Source organism: Vicia villosa, unplaced genomic scaffold (assembly GCF_029867415.1).
Source record: "Vicia villosa cultivar HV-30 ecotype Madison, WI unplaced genomic scaffold, Vvil1.0 ctg.001700F_1_1, whole genome shotgun sequence".
Lineage (NCBI taxonomy): Eukaryota > Viridiplantae > Streptophyta > Magnoliopsida > Fabales > Fabaceae > Vicia > Vicia villosa.
In genome coordinates this window covers 33,320-39,242 of record NW_026705702.1, presented here as the reverse complement: position 1 = coordinate 39,242, position 5,923 = coordinate 33,320, and the positions used below count along the sequence as shown (strand labels likewise).

Genomic DNA, 5,923 nt, shown 5'->3' with positions numbered 1-5,923 from the left:
TACTTAAACCCTTGGAGATGTTTTAAAAAAAAAAACGGTGAAAATGTGTGATGGGAGTTTAAAACAACTCAGAGGTGAGAGTGTGAAAAACGGGTGACGCAAGTAGTATATTATTTTTCATTGGGCCAAGTTATCTAAGGTCCAAACCGAGAAAACCAGTAGCCCAAACTTGAGTTTTGACCCTTTCAATCGGTAAACCCTAGAACGTTCTCTTCCTTATATAAATACATCGTTGCAAGGCTATGGTTAATTCAAACCCACTAGCTTCTTTACAAGCAGCCGCGTGTTTTGTTACGCCTAATTTCAATTTATCTTTCTGTATTCTTGTTGTTGTTTAATTTTATGCGTATGTTGTTATTATGATTCTGTTGATAATTTACAATGTTTCATGGGTGCGTGCACAATAAGCCGATGGTCTGGATCTTGAAAATGATGGAACCATGGTAGTGTGCACGCAAATTGATCTTGTGAGGTCCGCATGTCTGCTCTCTCTGATTCCTGACTTGATTTGAGGGCCTGGTAACGACCTACATTTTTATTTCTTATTTTTCTATTTTGCCTGTGATGTATGAATATTGTCCGTACCATCTGAGAGTTCTTTTAGACTTCTCTGATCGATACACCAATTCTTTAATCTGAGGCCTTTTGTACCTAACTTTTTTCTGTTTTGATTGCTGATATAGCTTTTAGGCAACAATTTAGAGTCTCTGATTTGTTTATTCAATAGCGATTTCAGTGCTGTACGTTGCCGATACTAATTGGAACTGAAGTTTTTATGCATATGTCATCTTAGGCTTATGCGTTCAGATTTTCCTACAATTCTTATTTCATCAAATCAGTTTGATATTTATGTTTTGTTTTATTTTTTTATCAATCAGGAACGAGATTTAAATTGGTTAATTTTTGTGCTTGAATTGTAATGGCATCTGTTGTCAATATAAATGTTAACATCTGTTTGAACGCTTTCCGTTATCATTTTCATGTTTTCCCAATTTAGTCACGGAAACGAAGCTAATATCAGCAAAAGTTTGTATGAGTCTTACCTACTCTTTTATCCCTGTTAGACTTAATACATCAATTATATTTGTCTTTTTAGAAATTTCAATAAGCGAAAGAATTTTCTATTAAGTGAATTAACGCGTTACAGATTAATGTAAATATTTCAATAAAATGTTAATGTGATAGTGGATGACGGTATAAGTCTTTGGATCCGGCTTAGTTCTAAAAATTGAAAGATGATATAAGTTTTTGGATCCGGCTTAGTTCTAAAAATTAAAAGATGATAATGATAAAAAGTTAATTGTTCTATGCCAAATATTATTTCATGTAAAAGTAAGTTATTTCTGTTAACAACAATAGTATCAATATTTTCAGAAATGATTTTTATTAGAAGTAGGTTCATCACGTAAACAATTTTAAAAGAGCACTGTAATTCAAGTGTTGATGATGAAGATGGAAATGTTGAGCTGCCAAAATTATGCAAGATGATGTACGTTAAGAAAACGTTTAATAGAGTAGTATCATTTTATAATTTAATTGGTAGGTTTTTAATTTTTTAAAATATTAAGCAATAAATTAATTACTTGTACCGTTTTAGTTTTTGCAAACAAATCTATTATTCGCTGGCAGTGACAAATTCCGTTTATATTAAGATCTTATTAGATTATCTCAAATTAACTAGAGATTAATGAAAAGAATTCACTAAGTTAGTAAATGCACATTTGCGGGGTTTTATCTAGAATAAAAAATATGGAGAGTGGATATATTTGTCTAATATCAAGACTTGTTGAGTATATTATTTTATTACATGTATATACAGTCCGTTTATGGAAATAATTATGGGAGATCCAATGGTTACTTAAACCACCAAGTTCTCATTCAGAGTTTCAGGCAACATGAAGAGAATGTGAGAGCTGTAGTAACTAATAATTAAAAGAGAGATTTTCTTTAGACCTCCTTATGGGAAAAACTTCCGCAAAAATTAAAAAAATTCTTCTTTTGCAAAATGCAGTTTTGAAGTAATTTTTTTTAGAGTTTCTTTTGTAATTTGGAAATCTACTTTTGAAAATATTTTTTTGTGTTGTTTTCGGAGATGCATCTTCAAAATCACTTAAAAATTAAAAAAAACTTTTCAGTTATTATTTTAGAATTGTATTTTAGAAATAAGATGTCCATATATACACTTTCCTTCATTCTTATTTCATCATTTTCATCACAAACTCTCTCAAAACCTTAAATCTTAATCAATTTTTCGTCTCAAAATTAAATTTTTAAACGGTTGATCATACTAAAGCTAGTATAGAAAGCTAAAATTTGAGGTAAATATCAAATCATCTCATATTACACTACATTATTGCTGATATAAGAGGAACAAAACTGCTTTAGTTCGGAAGTACATTTTTGAAATAAATCACCTAACAAATTTTGGAAATGTACTTACGAAATAATGTCTGGCAGAAATATAAAATAACAGTTTTAACAGTTATTTTTGTATTTTTGTATATGTTAGGTATGATCCATCTGGATAATATAGTCGTCGATGAATAAGAAGTTCTGGAAGAGGTCAATGTTGATAAAGAGTCGGTTAACGATGTTAACAACATGATCGTTGCGGTGGATGTTCGGCAACAATTTCATAACGATATGAGCTTCGCTAGTCGTGAACATTTGCTTGATTGAGTTCGAAGTGAAGCTACTAAACTTGGATTTGGCATTGTCATATTAAGGTCCGACAATGGAAGTAGTAAACGAAAAGCTTTTATCGTGTTGAATTGCGAGAGGGGTGGGAAGTATGTACCAACAAACCGGGTGTTAAAACACGAAGACACGGGATCGAGAAAGTGTGGGTGTTCGTTTCGGTTGCGCGTGACTTGTAGGATTGATGATTTGTGGCGTTTTAGCGTCATTTATGGACTTCATAATCATGCCTTGGAAACCAAGCTACACGGGCATCTAATTGCGTGTCGGTTGTCCCGCGAAAGAAGAATTTTATTTCGGACTTATCGACAATCAAAGTGGAGCCAAGAAACATACTGGCTGATTTGAAGCGAAAAAACTCGGATAATATTTCAAATATAAAGTAAGTATACAATGAACGGCACAATCTCAAAGTCTTGAAAATGGGCACAAGTCTTGAAAATGGGCATGAGGTCGGAAATACAACAACTTTTGAAACTTTTGGGCGATAGCCAACACGTTTCAAGCTTCCGAACGTGTGAGGACAAAGTTACTGTGCGTGACATATTTTGGACTCATCCCGAAAGTATCAATTTGTTCAACACATTTCCAACCGTTCTTGTAATGGATTCGACGTACAAGACCAACAAGTATAGACTTCCGCTTCTCGAGATTGTCGGTGTGACGTCGACAGACAAGACATTTTCGGTTGGATTTGCTTTTTTGGAATGTGAGAAAGAAGATAACTTTACACGGGCTTTGGGAATATGTAAGTCTTTGTTGGTAGATCAAAAGACTATGCCAAGTGTCATTGTTGCCGACCGAGATAATGCTTTGATAAATGTGGTTGATACTGTCTTCCTGACATCGACTGCATTACTTTGCCGGTATCACATAACTTGCAATGTGAGAAGTAAGTTCAAATCCGCGGTTGGCACGAAAGAAAGAAAGGATGACAACGGTAACATCATCAAAGCCGGTGTAGTGGTGGACAAGATTATGGCCGCATGGAGGGAGATTTTAGATGCACGTTCCGAAGAGTTGTACACCGAAAAAGTGGTACAATTCCGAACTTTGTGTGTTTCTTTAAGTACTTTTTGTCATTACGTCGAGAGTACCATCCTTGACAAAGTAAAAGAAAAAGTAGTTTGTGCTTGGACGAATCGAGTAAGACATCTTGGTTGCACTACAACCAACCGAGTTGAATCCGCACATGCGGGGTTGAATAAATGGTTGGGTGATAGCAAGGGGGATTTGTGTCAGGGATGAGACACCGTGAACCAAATGCTCCAAAATCAACATAATGAAATTCAAACATCTTTTGGTCGGAGCAAGACGGTTATGGAACACCGATTTAAGGACCAAAATATATTCTCGCAATTGATTTACAACATATCCCGTTCGGGGTTGAATTTTATTTTTCATGAGGCGAGGGGGGAGACAACGGGGCCGGATAGTTCAAAATGTGGGTGCACAATTAGAAAAATCTATGGGCTTCCATGTGCTTGTATAATTTCAAAAAAGATGAAGTTGAATTCACCAATACGCATGGATGAAGTAATTGACCATTGGAAAAAGCTCCGTTTTGATGATTTCGAGCCACCGAAAGAAAATTATTCCAAAATTACCATCTCCGAAGAGTTGGAAGTGATAATGGATAAGTTTGCAAAAGCGGATGACATCATGAAAACGCACATAAAAGAACAATTGCGAAAAATTGCATTTTCGGATACCACCGATTTGAAACCGCCATCTCAACCGGTTAAAACCAAAGGTGCGCCTAAAAAGCCGAAAAAGTACCTAAGAAGACACATCAACCAAACGAGATCCTTCCTATTTTGAAGATGTTGATGCATTGATCCCGGATTCACCAGCACCGAAGTCCAAGTGTAGTGCTAACAAAGGAGCCCGTATTTCGAAGCCGCCGCGCACACCTCCGATCAAAAAACTCTGATGATCTACATTGATGAGATGCCGCTTTTTATGCAAAAAATATGGATAACATAGTTTATGTTGGCACCGACTGTAATTGTGGGTATCGAGCCGTTGCCGGTTTGCTTGGAAGAGGAGAAGAAAATCACACTCTTATTCGACGGGCACTTATTTCGGAGTTGACTTCGCATAGGGACATCTACGTCCGACTCTATGAAAATCAAGAAAACTTTGATAAACTTCACGATTCCCTTGTTCCATCACTAAGCGATCACGCCCCGGTTTCGAAGTGGATGTCATTTCCCGATATGGGCCATCTCATAGCAAGTGCGTACGATCGGGTGTTTGTCGATTTGACGAGATTTGGATTATGTGAGACATTTTTTCCACTTCATAGTCGACCGTCTTTGGACGCGTCGAGCCGCATCATATGTATCGGGTATCTAAGATTGTGCCACTTTGTGCAAGTTTTTTTGAAACCGGGGTGTCCTATACCGACTACTTTTTGTCAGTGGACAACACATCATACAAATGAGGCGGTGACTTGGCCGGATCCTTTTGTTGAAAGGATGGCGGAGTTTGAGAAAATAATGAAGCAAGAGCATGAGGAAAATAGAGAGCGGTCGAAGAACATACCGGTTTTAGATTTAAGCGCAACTGATTGGTTCGGCGAATTTTAGTTTTTACCCGACCGTTTTTGTTTGTAATGACCGGTGCGTGTCATTTTTTGTATGTATTGTCGTTTAGAATGTAAAATCAAACCGATTCAATACATATATAATATGCCTATATTTTATGTTGTCATTGTTTATGTTATGCTTATGCTTGGTTCAATTTGTAGTTATTTGTCAAAACAGACTGCACAACTCAAAACTTAAATTTCAGGTCTGTTTCTGTAACACCCCGATTTTTAACAGCGAGAGTGTATTTTTTTTAAAACAACAAAGTTTTTGAAATAAAACAACTATGACCATCTTTAATATAAGTCAGAGTAAAGTTTTGTAATACAATGATCATAATACAAGTTACAGAGAAAACAATAAGGAAGAGTAAACAATGACTTCAATGACAACCCCTAAGCTGATCTTGAATTCCAAGCCAAGGATGACTTAGTACAATTGATTCACTATGACATTGAGTCTTGATGATTTTGATCGTCAAAGACATGCACATCTTGCAAGTCTTCACGACACCTGGATACCCTAATTATCACGATTCCTAACAACCTGGGGGCGTTCACCCCATTCAATAATAATAGTAGAGGGTCGCGATCTAAAAATAGCATACATGAAAGAATACACAAATGCAAGTAATA

General features: G+C 36.0%; 2 non-coding genes across 2 annotated transcripts; both read left to right on the top strand.

The window, feature by feature from the left end:
* Positions 1-427: 427 nt before the first annotated feature.
* On the top strand, positions 428-535 carry LOC131636356 (small nucleolar RNA snoR100). The gene has a single exon (XR_009294066.1). It is a non-coding gene; the product is annotated as a small nucleolar RNA snoR100 (small nucleolar RNA).
* Positions 536-556: 21 nt separating this feature from the next.
* Positions 557-644, top strand: LOC131636357 (small nucleolar RNA snoR117). Its single transcript, XR_009294068.1, has one exon. It is a non-coding gene; the product is annotated as a small nucleolar RNA snoR117 (small nucleolar RNA).
* Positions 645-5,923: the final 5,279 nt, after the last annotated feature.